We start from the raw sequence: 15388 nt of genomic DNA, 5'->3' as shown, positions 1-15388 counted from the left end.
CTGTCTTTCTCTCCGTAAATGCTGTCAGGCCAGCAATTTTTGTTTTTGTTTCAGATTTCGAGCATCCACAGTATTTTGCCTTTATCTCACAAACTGTTCCACAGACTGAGATACAGAATGAATCCTACACTCAGAGACACTACCTGTGACTGACAGATACAGAACAAATCTCGCTCACATACAGTAAGAGTTTGATGGATATGATATGTATCCCACAATCATATTCACGACCAGAGGCTAATTGATGCAATTTAGATTTGACAACTGTCCAGTTGTGGCATATCACGATTTTCACATAGGAAATGGGAAATTCTAAACATAACACGAGACATCTTAACACGACTGGGGGACATTATGAGACCAGGAAGAAAATATTTACCCACAGAAAACGTCTTCAAAGAACAACAGGTAATATCTTCGGACAACAGGGGACACCTTCTGATCAGGTCACATTTTCCAGAATGGAGAAGAAAAAAAAGTATAAGAGGGATCATGTTTACACTGCCTGGAACAGATTTGCACGACAGGAAAGTATTTTACACAACAGAGAATATCTCTTAACAGTTCCACAGCAGAGAGCACAGTTCCACATCAGACAGGACAGGACTGCAGCAGAGAGCACAGTTCTACAGCAGACAGGACAGAACTGCAGCAGAGAGCACAGTTCAACAGCAGAGTGCAGAGTTATTTTCTTCTATTTGTCCATGGGACGTGGACATCGCTGGCTCGGCCAGCATTTATTGCCCAACCTTAATTGCCCTTGTTCTGAAGGCATTTAAGAGTCAAACACATTGCTGTGGGTCTGGAGTCAAATGTAGGCCAGATAAGTTAAGGGCGGTAGATTTCCTTCCCTAGAGGACATTAGTGAACCAGATGGATACTTACGACAATCGACAATGGTTTCATGGTCATCATTAGAATTTTAATTCCAGATGTTTTATTGATTCAAGTTCCACCATCTGCCGTGGTGGGATTCTAACTCAGCAGTAAACACAGTTCCAAGCAGACAGCAAAGATGCACAGCAGGGAAGATATTTTTAAAAAACGGGAAAGCACTTAAAACACCGCAACACATTTCAACAAGAGTACAGATGCACAGGGAGCTAATTTAGGCAACAGCAAATTCGTTACGAATGTGGAACATATTTATGCAAGAGAGAACGCCTTTACATTAATGGTGATTCACTCCATGCTCCTTTGCCTTCCTATCGTCGTGTGTGCGGACAGTCTCTTACTGCTCTTCTGTGTCGTCCTCTGTCTGTTACATTCTTGGGAGTGTTACAAAGTGGAATTGAGTCGCCAGGGGGAGCCTCCGAATACGTGTACTTTTGTTGAACTAAACAGGAATGAACGTTGCTCGAACGGAACAAGACGTAACAGGAAACTCCCAATGGGTAGCAGAGTGGTGCAGCGGAAGCGTGCTGGGCCCATAACCCAGAGGTCGATGGATCGAAACCATCCTCTGCTATTTACCTTTTCATTAAAAGAAGAAAGAAACATTTGGCCTCTCCCCACAAATATACCTGATATTTCTTTACCGTACACAAGAATTTTAAGCGGCTTCTCGCTTCCAGTAACCACTTCAGTCTGTAACAAATCTCTGTCATGTTTTTTAATCACACAAGCTGCAAATGCGGCAAACACACGCAAGCCTAGATTTTCTTTCATCCCATTTCTCCCAAAGAGCTGACACAGGCATGATGGTCCGAGTGGCCTTCTCTTGTTCTCTAACACGCTATTATTGCCTGAAGAGCAAACGCTATTCCCTTAAATGGAAAAAATGTATATAGAGAATTTTATACGTATAAGCTGCAGTATGTCCGATCTACCGGACACCCTGCAGTAATTCACATGCTAATTTGGACAACATTGTCCACCCTTCGACACGTCCCATCGAGAGTATCAGCATTGCTGAGACAGCATCACGGCAAAGACACAGTTAATCAATATTTAGACAGGTTCCTTCTTAATCGCTGACTCAAAACATGGAATTCTGTCCCCCAAATCATCATGAACCAAGAACATGAAGTTTCATTCCCTCGGGCTTGCATTCTACATATTGTGCTAAATAATTCTTTGAGTGCCTGATTGTTTCCTGTCTGGTTTTATCTGTTAATCACCGATCAAATTTTAACGAGTTCAGTTTATCGCTCATTCCCTCCTTATCGGACTTGCTTAAGATGAAAACTGTAGCATGTGTGTGACCATTCTCCTCGAACTGAAAGCCTGCCTCTAACAGATTGTGAGATTTTTAGAGGCTCATTTACTGTCAGATTATTAATTAATTCTCCTTCGCTACTCCTTAGTGAATTTAGTAAAAACTTTTTGTCTTGTGGTTCAGTCTGCAGGGTAGAGGGCAGGAGAGTTTCAATGGCAAAGGAATTGGTGCTGCAAGGCTACAGGGAATGGTAAAGGAACAAGTAACAAAAACCAGAGATGAGTCTAAAGGAGTGTGAATGGTGGAACGATGAACAGCTGCCATCCGAAAGCAAAAACAAGGGAGAAATGAGATTAAAACCAAACGTGCAAAGAAAAAGGAACCAGAATGGGGAAGAACTTACAGGCATAAGAACATTAGAGATAGGAGCAAGAGGAGGCCTTTCAGCCCCTCGAGTCTACTCTGCCATTAAATAAGACCATGTCTGATCTGGTTATGGCCTCAACTCCACTTTCCTGCCTATCTCCCTCATTCCTTGATTTGCTTGTAAATTCTGTCTATTTCAGTCTGGAACATATTCAATGATCCAGCCTCCGCTGCTCTCTGGGAAAGGGAATTCCAAAGACTAACCATCATCTGAGTGAAGAAATTCCTCCTCATCTCCATCTTGAATGGGAGATCCCTTATTTTTAAAACTCTGCCCTTCTAGTTCACACTGCAAGTGTAATTCTTAGCACAATCAGGATTGCTTAGTAAGGATCATTCTCTGCCATTTCTGCTGACTCCAGCATGATGCCACAACCAAACACATCTTCCCCTCACCCCACTGTCAGAATTCTGTGAGGACATTTCCCTCGGGGACAACCTGGTCCTTTCCTGCATCACCCCCAAAACCTCAGCCTCCTCCCACTGCACCTTCCCATGCAAGCGCAGAAGGTGCAACACCTGCCCCTTTACCTCCTCCCTCCACACCATCCAAGGGCCAAAACACTCCTTTCAGATGAAGGAGCGCTTCACTTGCACTTCCTTCAATTTGGGCTATTACGTTCGCTGCTCCCAATACAGTCTCCTTTACATTGGAGAGACCAAACGCAGGTTGGGTGACCGCTTTGTGGAGCACCTTCAGTCTGTCCGCAAGCATGACCCAGACCTTCCTGTCGCTTGCCATTTTAACATCCAATCCTGCTCTCATGCCCACATGTCCATCCTTGGCCTGCTGCAATGTTCCAGTGAAACTCAACACAAACTGAAGGAGCAGCACCTCATCTTCCAAGTAGGCACTTTACAGCCTTCCAGACTTAACATTGAGTTCAGCAACTTCAGACCATGAACTCTCTCCTGCAAGGGATTTGTTCTATCAGTCACTTTCTGGGATTGTAAGTGAATTTGCGACTCTTTCTGAATCTCTGAAAGGTGATGTGTGTGAACATACGAATTGGGAGCATGAAGAGACCACTCAGTCCCTCAAACCTGCTCGATATTCAAGAAGATAATGGCTTATCTGATTTTAGCCTCAACTCCAAATTCCATTCTACCCCCGATAACCTTTCACCCCTTTGCTTCTCAAGCATCTATCTACCTTTGCCTTAAAACTATTTAACTACTGCATGCTACTTTGAGTGTGTGTTTGACACTTAATCAGACAGTGCTATTGCATGTGAATGTGGAAATCATTCTGAATCTGAAATCTCTGGTATTGCATGGGAGTGCAGCAATCAGTCTGCATCTGTTATTCTCTGGAGTTGTGTATGAGTTTGGCAGGCATTCGGATCTGTCACTACGATATATATATATATATATATATATATAAAGTTCTCGTACTGTGACTGAATTGATATTCACTCTAATTCAGTCAACTGCATTCTATGTCTGTGATGCTATGTCAGTGTGGGAATCATATGTGTCTTTCAGTTCCTCGTGCTTTTTGTGAGTATGGGATTAATTCTCTATCTGTCATTGGGATTACTTCTGTATCTATAATTACCTGGTAATGTGTGGAATTGTGGGATTCATTGATTGCTTTTCAGTCACGTGTGTGTGTGTCTGTGTGTGTGGTCTTCCATTCGTATCAGTCAGCACCAGTTAGCATATGAGAGTATCGGACTCTCTCTAAATCTATCACTGGTACAATTGGCGTTTCGTCAGCAGTGGTGTCGTGGTATTGTTGCTGATCCAGAGTAATATTCCGGGGTTTTGAATCTCACCACAATAAATAGTGAAACCTGCTTTGGTACCTAAACTTCATTGTGTTGTATGGCACTTACACTGTGCTAAATGGGATATATTTCAAACAGGCCAATAACAATGTGCATGATTTTAAAATGGCAGCATGCCACTCAGTTCTATGAAACGAATAAAACCGAATGGACCACTTAGCATCAACTGGAATCCCTGTCAATCCTTGCTAACGTTTTGGCACTAGTCAAACAACAGCCTCACATAGTCATACTCATGGGAACATTACTGATAATCTCCCAGATACCACCACCACTGAAAGGACAGATCACCAGCAGATATAACAGTTGCCCTGGGAGTCCTCAAAATCGATTCCAGTCTCACCGCATCTGGTCAAACATGGTCAAGGAAACCCATTGCAGATTAAACATAGTGACGCCCACTATCCACTCTTCAGCTCATGAAGCAATACTCGTCCACGTTGAACGCCACTTGGAGGACGCACTGAGGATGGCAAGGGCACAGAACGCAAGCTGGGTGGGTCCATCACCAAAAATATCCTTGTAGCACCACCGCAGACCGTGTCTGCAGCAGATGGTGAGGAGAAAAACATTGTTGAACTCATCCTCAACGACCTGCCTGCGGCAGGTGTATCTGTCCATGGCAGGAGCAGTAGGAGTAAACACCGCACAGTCCCTATGGAGATGAAGACACATCTTTACATCGAGGATACACTCCATTGTGTTGTGTGGCACTACCACCCTGCTAAATGGCATATATTTCAAACAGATCTAACACCTCTAGTCTTGGCATCCATGTGGTGCTGTGGGTCATCAGCTGCAGAATTGTACTTAGCCGCAATCTGTAACCTCATGGCCCGGCATATTCTCCACTCTACCCTTACCATCAAGTCAAGGGATCAACCCTGGTTTAATGAAGAGGGCAGGAGGGCATTCCAAGAACAGCACCAGACATAACTACAACTGAGGTGTCAACCTGCTGAAGCCACAAAACAAGACTAATTTCGTGCCAAACAACATAAGCAGCAAGTGGTAGTCCGAGTTGAGCAATTCCACAACCAACGGGTCAGATCTAACTGTGCAGTCCTGCCACATTCAGTCATGAATGGAGGCTTCACAAATAGCCCCATTGTCAAAGTTTGAGGAGCCCGGCACATCAGTGCAAAAGATAAGGCTGAAGCATTCGCAACAACCTTCATGCAGATGTGCTGAGTGGCTGATCCATGTCGGCATCGTTCGGAGGTCCCCAGCATCACAGATGCCAATCTTCAGTTAATTTGATTCACTCCACATGATACGAAGAAACGTCTGAAGGCACTGGGCACTGCAAAGGCTATGAGCCCTGACAATATTCCAGCAATAGCACTGTAGGCATGTGATCCAGAACTTGCTGCGCCCCTGGCCAAGCTGTTCCAGTATGGCTACTACACTAGTATCTATCCAGCGATGTTGATAGTTGCCCAGGCCTGTCCTCTATAAAAAAAGCAAGACAGATCCAACCTGGCCAATTACTGCCCCATCAGTCTACTCTCGATCATTACTAAGATGATAGAATGGGTCATCAACAGTGCTAACAAGTGGCACTGGCGCTCAATTTGGATTCCACCGGGGCCACTCAACTCCTGACCTCATTGCAACCTTGGTTCAAACATGAACAGAAGAACTGAACTCCAAAGGGGAGGCGAGATGGATTGCCCTTGACATCAAGGCAGCATTTGACAGAGTGTGGCATCAAGGAGCCTTAGCAACACTGGAGTCAATGGGAATCAGGGGGAAAGCTCTCCGCTGGCTGGAGTCATTTCTAGCACAAAGGAATGTGGTTGTGATCATTGGAGATCAATCATCTGAGTCCCAGGATGTCAGTTATCCAGGGGAATATCCAAGGCCCAATCAACTTCATCTGCTTTAACAATGACTTTTGTCCATCAACTGTGGGGAATGGGCATATTTGCTGATGATTGCACAATAGTCTGCACCATTCGCAACTCCTCAGCTACTGAAGCAGTACATGTCCAAATACAGCAAGACCTGGACATTAACCAAATTTGGCCTGACAAGTGGAAATTATCATTCGCACCACTGAAGATCCAGGCAACGACCATCTCCAACAAGAAAGAAACTAATCATCGCTCTTTGACATTCAATGGCATTGCCATTGCTGAATTCCCAACTGTCAACATCCTGGTGGTTACCATTGACCCGAAACTGAACTGGACTAGGCATATAGATACAGTGGCTACAAGCACAGGTCAGACGCTAGGAATCCTGCGGGAAGTAACAAACCTCCTGGCTCTCCAAAGCCTACCCACCATCTGTAAGGCACATGTCAAGAGTGTGATGGAATTCTCTCCACTTGCCAGGATGAGTGCAGCTCCAATCGCACTCAAGCAGCTAGACATCACCCAAAACAAAGCAGCCCACTTGATTGGCAACCCATTCAAAAACATTCACTCCATCCACCACCGATGCACAGTCGCAGCAGTGTGTACCATCTGCAAGATGCACTTCAGAAACTCACCATTCCTCCTGAAACAGCACCGTCCAAACCCACGACAACCAGTTTTTAGAAGGACGCAGCAAGCATATAGGAACCTGGAAATTTCCCTCGAAGCCACTCACCACCCTGACTTGGAAATATACCGCCATTCCTTCACAGTTTCTGGGTCAAAAACCTGAAATTCCTTCCCTTAACAGCACTGTGGGTGTACCTACACCACATGGACTGCAGCGGTTCAAGAAAGCAGCTCACCACCATCTACTCATGGGAAACTAGGAATGGCTAATAAATGCTGGCTTAGCCAGCGATGCCCACATCCCATGAATGAATATCGGGAGAAAAAAAAACAGCTGCCTCTTTTAGCATCTGGCACTGAACGTGTGTTGAGAATTATTGTCTATCTGTCAGTCACTGTCACTCAGTGTATGTGGCTGCGTATGGGATTCATTGTATAACATTCAGTCTCTGGGATTGTTTACGTTTTGATTCATTCGATGCAAATTTTCAGCTCAGTTACAGACCACTGATGTGGTAGCTATTAAGCAAACAATATTTGTAAGTTATGGCCCAGTGTTAAATGGCTGTCACTGTGAACACATTTGTGAAAGATAATGTATCTTTCAACCTGCTACTCACTTGGGATGCGGGTGTAACTCAGGTTATACTGATCGATTTGATCTGTAACACTGAGTCTGATTCAGAGTGTGAATTTTGATATGGATGTAAAATGGAGATCAGTCTGGAACTGGCACAGTATTCTCAATCTGACATTGAAAATTTAGGATTAGTATGAAAGTTACAGCTCAGTTCATACTCATCGAACTGATATTGTATCTTTTAGTGTCATAAAACTGGAATCAACGTTACAATAACTCCATCTCCTGACAGTGACCAGCCCTTTCAATGATCCTGTGAGTGGCTCTGAAAAGAGCCTTTGGGTTATTAGATTAAAGAATGGTCGCTTCACTTGGTCTTCGAGCCCGCAGCGGCGCTGGTTTTCTTGGGCAGCAGTACGGCCTGGATATTAGGCAGCACCCCGCCCTGAGCGATGGTCACCCCTCCCAGCAGCTTGTTGAGCTCCTCGTCGTTGCGGACGGCCAGCTGCAGGTGTCTGGGGATGATGCGGGTCTTCTTGTTGTCCCGGGCCGCGTTACCGGCCAGCTCGAGGATTTCAGCCGTCAGATACTCGAGCACAGCAGCCAGATAGACCGGGGCTCCGGCACCCACACGCTCAGCATAGTTGCCCTTTCTCAGGAGCCTGTGAACACGGCCCACCGGGAACTGCAGTCCAGCCCGGGAGGAGCGAGATCTGGCCTTGGATCGAGCTTTACCGCCGGTCTTTCCTCTTCCAGACATTTCACAATCTCACAAACACTTTCACAGAGAATGAGGAAATCCTCTCACATTCGCTTCTCTTATAGGTCGGGAGGAATGGTGCTGCGGGCATTGCTGATTGGTCACTTTGTGCTGCGACTCATAATGTTGTTCATATCACCAATCAGATATCTACTGAACTCACCAATCCGGAGACTCCACGGGCTGAGGGCGGAAAAAAACGGCGCCAAATTTTGATATTTCAACCGATCTCTTTTCAAATTTTAAAAGCCCGCCAAATTTTTAAAAATAAATGAAAAAGAACGGACTTCTTAGAACATAGTACGAATTGGAAGTTTTAAAAATACGCGTCCCTGATGGGACTACTTCACATTTTATCCAATGTTCCAAATCGCTTTTAGAATCCGTGATCCGGGGATCAATCTCGATCCTTTATGAAACCCTGTCAACAGCCGCAGAAAGTCCCATTTACATCGTTCTGCAAACGGACGGTATATTGTAGATATTTATGACAGACAAAATTGAACACTTTTGCCAGTGTCGAGACTGAAGATTGCTGCACAACCGGGGCTGATAGGAAATGAACTGATCGATTATTCACGCATTTGCGTTCTCTACACTCTCTCGAAAACCAGGGAAAGGGGCCGAATATTAACGCGTCTTAAAACAAAGCGCCGAGGGTGATCGGCAAGTCATTAATTGATGAGACATTATTAACCTGACTCAATAATTGAACGAGGGTTAAATCTACATTACCGAGAATCGCTGTGATTGAAACAAAAAGAATATAACAATTAGATAATTCAAAATTCTTCACAGTAAAAATCATAAATTTAGAAGTGGAGCAATCGTATAGCTTTTTCAGAGAGATTGTGGGTGGCTCTTAAAAGAGCCGTTGTGTTTCGGGTGTTTTTCAGGTCATTGTGGGGTTTTACTTGGAGCTGGTGTACTTGGTCACCGCCTTTGTCCCTTCCGACACGGCGTGCTTGGCCAGTTCCCCGGGCAGCAGCAGGCGCACGGCGGTCTGGATCTCCCGGGAGCTGATGGTGCTGCGCTTGTTGTAATGGGCCAGGCGGGAAGCCTCACCCGCGATGCGCTCGAAAATATCGCTCACGAACGAGTTCATGATGCTCATGGCCTTGGAGGAGATGCCGGTGTCGGGGTGAACCTGCTTCATCACTTTGTAGATGTAGATGGAGTAACTCTCCTTCCTCGACTTTCGCCGCTTCTTGCCGCCCTTTCCTGCCGGTTTACTCACCGCTTTCTTGGCGCCCTTCTTAGCAACTGGTTTCTTCTTCTCTTCAACCATCTTCAATCTCAATTTCAGCCACAGAAATAAACCAAACCCCTTCCGTCCGCTCATTATATAGACAGTATGACAGATATATGCTAATGAGGAATGGGAGAACAATGATTCTGATTGGACATATTTAAAACAAAATACGTATTCTATTTTTGTGATTTTGTGAATGGATAGATCAATGGACCAATCATATTTAGCTTTCTCCACCAATCATAAGCCTCCTTACTACAATCAGGAAATACATTTTACAAAGACCCTCTCCAGCCGGAGTTTCTCAGTGTGTAAAGATACACCGGGAAATGTCGCCTGGCTGTCGGTGCGAGGGACTGTATAGGAATGTGGGGTTCCTTCAGGAATTTTGAGGCTCTGGTAATGTGCGTGATTTACTCACTGTCTGATGCTGTGTGTGAGTGTGGGGTTCCTTCACTGTTTGGAAGGCCGTGGTACAGTGTGCGAGGGCTGGATTTATTCTGTATCTGTGACTTGATGGGACCATGTCTCCATGTTGGATTAATTTGATATCCTGAGGCTCATTGTGCATCTGTCCGTTATTGATGCGTGTAAATGAAATCATTCGCTTCTTGGGACTACAGGCCAGTGCGAAATTAAATCAGCATGTGTTTCTCTCCGCCACGAAAATTATTGGATTTATTCTGTACCTGTCAGTCTCTGTAACTGTATGTTAATGATTTTTTTTATTTGTCAGTATCTGGCATTGTAGGTCAGAGTTGTATTGATTCGATGTCTTTCAGTCTGTGGTACTATCTCTGAGTCTGAACTTCTCATTCACTGTCAATGTCTGATAATGTGTGTGAATGTGAGATAAACTCTGTAGCTGTCAACATCCGTTGCTGAATGGGAGTGTGAAATTCAGTCTGTATCGGTCAGTCTCTGGTACTGATTCATAGTGTGTGGCCCATCTGTTGCCATTTTTGACAGAAGTAATCCCACTGTCACATAGAGCACCAAAGAGTGTTAAATGTATAATTTGCCTCAATGGATAGTATTGGATATGAGTGGGATCAATTCTCTCTCAATCAGTGGCACTGTATGGGAGCTTGCAATTCATTTTGTTTCTGTTGGCCTCTGGTACCCTGTGTAAGCATTGATGCCATTTTGTAACTCAGTGCCGGATGTCTTCAGAAATCAAGGATTCATTTTGTCTCTATTAGTCCTTGGCTCTGAGATTCCTCTGTGTTTCTTAGGTTGTGGTACAGTGTGAATGTCAGATTCATTCTGTATCTCTACATCTCTGGGACAATTTGAGAATCACCCTGTATCTATCAGTGAGTGTGCTTTGTGTGATGTGGGATTCATTCTGTATCTGTCACTCTCTGGCACTGTGGTGAATGTGGGATTTTTTTTTATGTATGTCTTTCAATCTCCAGTACATTGTGACTGTGGAATTCATTCTGTATCTGATAGTCTCTGGCACAGTGTGCATGCTGGGATTCATTCTGTGTTAGTCTCTTTTTTACTGTGCATGTATTGGTCTTCATACTGTATGTCTCAGTGTCTGGTGTTGTGTAAGATTTGCTGAGTAGTCTCTGGTGCTGTATTTTTTTAATTCATGAGATCTGGGCTACGGTGGCTTGACCAGCATTTATTGCCCATCCCTTGTTGCCCTTGAGAAGGTGGTGGTGAGCTGCCTTCTTGAACCATTGCAGTCCATGTGTTGTGGGTGCACCCACAGTGCAGTTAGGAAGGGAGTTCCAGGATTCTGACCCAGCGACAGTGAAGGAAGAGCGATATAATTCCAATTCAGGATGGTGAGTGACTTGACTGTATGTGAGAGAAACAGTTATTGTTTAGTTGTCAGTCTTTAATGCTGCATGTGACTCTGGGATTGATTGTGTATCTGTATCTAATATTTATCTCAGGAATAGTGTTCAAAATGCTAAGTTTAACACATTCAAATATTTAGGAAAGTAGATTTATCATCCCCATCCTTACCTGGTCTGGCTTATATTGGATCCTAGGACCAAGCACAGCAATGAAGTTGACTCTGAACTTCCATCTACAATTGCTGTGTAAACCACGCAGTTGTATTCAAAAAGGCAGCTCACCACTACCTACCCCACGGCAATTAGGAATGGGCCCATATCGCATGAATGAATAAAAAAGCTCACATCTCCTACAGTAACCAATTATCACTAACACTCTAGATGATTGTCAGAATTGGGCCTACCTGAAAATATCTCCACTTCAGAGTTAAGTTCACATTTTCATATCAGGCTGACTATCTTTATTTTTAACCAAGCAGTCTTATCAAGTGCCCTTTATATGCATAAATGTTAAAAAGTGTCAGAATTATCAACTGCTCTTTAGACCTGTAATTATATGACCTTGTGTTGTGAGTGAGGAGATTCCCCACTGGGTCATGCAAAACAGGAATCTGGATGGAAATTAATTCCAATGGAAATCAGGTAGAATACAAGTCTGAATTTCTGATTTACATCCTCAGTAGATCAGGCTTCTCGCTGGGAGTATGAATTTGCAAAGTGGTGTTTAAAACCGTACAAACCACGGTAGATCCCTCCTCATTTGCTAAGGTAAATCCAATGAAAGCAGTTATACTTCAGTCAGAGAATTGAGATGGGTACCAGACACAGCTCAGGGCAACTAAACCTGCTATCAGAGAGTGTAAAGGGTAATGGAGAAGAGGATGGCAGATAAGTAAATCTCAATATGGAGTTATTCATATTGCAGTTGAAACCTCATCAGTAATAAGCGTTGCCTTAGAATAGCTGTGTCTATTAACCTTGGGAAAGGATGGATGTTGAGTGGATATGATCGATGTCTATAAAGAGGAGCAATTGTGTCCATGTGAATAGATAATTTGAGCTCATTGGACAAGAGAGAAATTGAAAAAGAACAGAAGGAAAATTAAACAGGCCTGTGGGGAAGAATATGTCAGTGGGAGCAGCTCAGCTGCTCTCGAATAGAGCTGGCACAGATACTATGGGCCAAATGGCCTCCCTCTGCTGTATCAATTGTGAGATTCTGTTCTATGTATTATGAGTGTAACTCTGACCTATGTTTAACATAAAATGTGTTTTAACTGGAGTTAATGGAGATGCGGGTTTTAATCAGCTATTATGTCAGAGTTTTGGATTAAAATTCCATTTCTGTGAACACAATCCTGAATGTCTGTATATAATACAATCTGATACATTGGCCAGTGTGTAAGATCTGCTTCATCTAGTTTGTTGATACTCTGAGGTCTGGGGAGTGTTCTGCAATGCATAGTTCAATCTGCAGTCTGGGTACAATATTGGGAGTCATGCAGTATCTTCCAAGCAGGTACTGTTTGCCTGTTCTGTTTGTCATTTAATGTGTATTTAAGGTTCTCCTTTTGTTTTGGTAACACAGTGCCTTGCAATCTGAGGGGGTGTGTAATTATACTCAGCGATTTGCAAAGGTCCCACACAGGAGTTTATTACACAAAATTAGAACTTGTGAATGGGGATCAAACATTAGCATGGATCAAGGATTAGTAAATGGACAGAAAACAGTGTAGGAATAAACAGGGCACTTTTGGATTGGTAGGCTCTAACTTACTCTTGATAATACATGACCATCAGTTAGTTACAATATATATTGATGACTTAGATGGGTACTGAATGGAACATATTCAAGTTTGTTGATGATACAAAATTGGGTGGAAAATTAATCTGTGAGAAGGACACAAAAAAGCTGCTAAGGCATTTAGACAGGTTGTCTGAGTTGGCAAGAACATTGCAGATAGAATACAATATGGTGGTGTGAATGTGCCCAGTTTGTAGTGAGAAAAAGAACATGTGTGAATGTGAGAGACTGGAACATGTTTGCACTCAGAGGGAGCTGGGTGTCCTTGTACATGAATTACAGAAAGTTAATCTGCAGGTACAGCAAGCAGATAGGAAGGGAAGTGTTATGTTCACGTTTGTTCCAAAGGATTGGATTATAGGAGTGAAAAATGTTCCAATTATACAGGACACTGTTGAGACTACACCTGGAGTACTGTGTGCAGTTTGGTCTCCTTACATAAGGAAGGGCATGGTTGCTCTAGAGGGAGGGCAATAATTGTTCACGAGATTGCTTCCTGTAAGAAGTGGATTTTTTTATGAGTAGATAGAGTAGACTAGCTCTATATTCCCTGGAGCTTAGAAGAATGAGCGGTGATCTAAATGAAACATTTTAAACTGTTAAGTGGATTGTCAGGGTAGATGCTGAGAAAATGGTTCTCCTGGCTCTGGAATCCAGAACATGTGGTCACCATCTCAGATCACAGCATTGGCCATTTTGTAATGATATGAGGAGAAATGTCTTCACTGAAATTGTTGGGAATCTCTGGAATTCTCCACCCCAGTGTGATTTGGAAGCTCAGCCATTGAGTATGTTCCAGACAGAGGTCAATAGATTTTGGATGCTCGGGATATAAGGAGAGTGCAGCAAAGTGGAGTTGAGGTAGAACATCAGTCTTAATGAATGTTGGAGTAGGTCGAATGGCCAAATAGCCAACCCCAGCTCCTATTTCTGAAGGTTTTATGCATCAGTCCATCTATTCTGCTCAATGTGAGATTTAGGTTCATTCTGTACCAGTCAGCCTCTGGTTCTATGTGTAAAGGTGGGAGCAATTGTATGTCTGTCAGCACCTCGCACAGGATGTGAATGTGTGATTCAATCTGTATCTGTGATTCATTCTCAATTTGCCATTCTATTAGTATTCAATTTGAATATGTCATTTGTATCTGTCAGCATTCGGTACTGTACATGTGAGAGATTCATTCCATATCTCTCGGACTTTGTAATGTGTGACTGTGGAATTTACTCCATATTTACCACTCCATGATACTGTGAGTGTTTTCTCCTTATGTAACTGCCAGTCTTTGGTAATTGGTGTCTGATTATGTAACTGTGAAGCTTTGATCTGTTTGTGTGAGTGTTTGTGTTTTATGTGATTTTGTAACTATCTTTCACTGTCAGTGCTACTTTATGTCTGTGTCAGATAAATGGAATATTATTCAGACTCAGGAATTTTGAGTGTAGTATTTAGTATGTATCTGCCAGTTTCTGGTACTGGATATGTCGTTGATAATCATTCTGAATCTGTCAGTCTCTGCTACTCTGACAGTGTGGGATTCATTGCATATCCTTCAGTTTCTGAGACTGTTTACAAGACTAGGTTCAGTCCATGTTGAAATTTCAGAACAGAAACAGGCCACTGATGCTGTAGGTTTCAATAAAGTAATTGTGAGTTTGACCTAGTATTAAATCCCTTTCTGCGTGAACACACTTCTGAAAGCTCAGGTATCTTTGGATCTAACACTCCATTGCTGTGTAAGTGTAATTCACTTGGTAATAATCAAATTGATACATTTTCATTCAAGCAGCCTGTGAGAATTTTGAACTTGCCTGTTGTGCTCAGTTTGCTCTGTGAGACTGAATACAGTATCTGCCATTCTGATACTCTGAGCTTTTCAGACTGGTATGTGGTCTCTATCTCAGTCTGTACGAATCAAATTGTTATTGTACCTTGAGGTTAAAAGTCTAGGTGAGTTTCAAACTTGAATCTGAGTTTGCAGCTGAGGTTATACTATATTTCAATGGCATTTCAACACTCCACCCTGCTCTCATGCCCACATGTCCGTCCTTGGCCTGCTGCATTGTTCTAGTGAAGCTCAACACAAACTGGAGGAACAGCAGCTCATCTTCTGACTAGGCACTTTACAGTCTTCCGGACTGAACATGGAGTTCAACAATTTTAGATCATGAACTCTCTCCTCCATCCCCACCCCCTTTCCGATCCCCCTTTTTTCCAATAATTTTATATAGATTTTTCTTTTCCCACCTATTTCCATTATTTTTAAATGTATTTCCATCCATTGTTTTATTTCTACCTTTTAGCCTATTTCGAT

General features: G+C 43.2%; 1 protein-coding gene and 1 non-coding gene across 2 annotated transcripts in view; both read left to right on the top strand.

Annotated features, from left to right (window-relative positions):
• LOC144670314 (histone H2B-like) overlaps positions 1 to 15388 on the top strand; it is a 1149071-nt gene that overhangs the window by 267336 nt on the left and 866347 nt on the right. The window lies entirely within an intron of this gene.
• On the top strand, positions 1397 to 1468 carry trnam-cau (transfer RNA methionine (anticodon CAU)). The gene has a single exon. It is a non-coding gene; the product is annotated as a tRNA-Met (tRNA).

The sequence above is a fragment of the Cetorhinus maximus genome, chromosome 31 (genome assembly GCF_964194155.1).
Source record: "Cetorhinus maximus chromosome 31, sCetMax3.hap1.1, whole genome shotgun sequence".
NCBI lineage: Eukaryota > Metazoa > Chordata > Chondrichthyes > Lamniformes > Cetorhinidae > Cetorhinus > Cetorhinus maximus.
The sequence above is the reverse complement of the archived record's forward strand: the minus strand, read 5'-3'. Positions and strand labels throughout refer to the sequence as shown.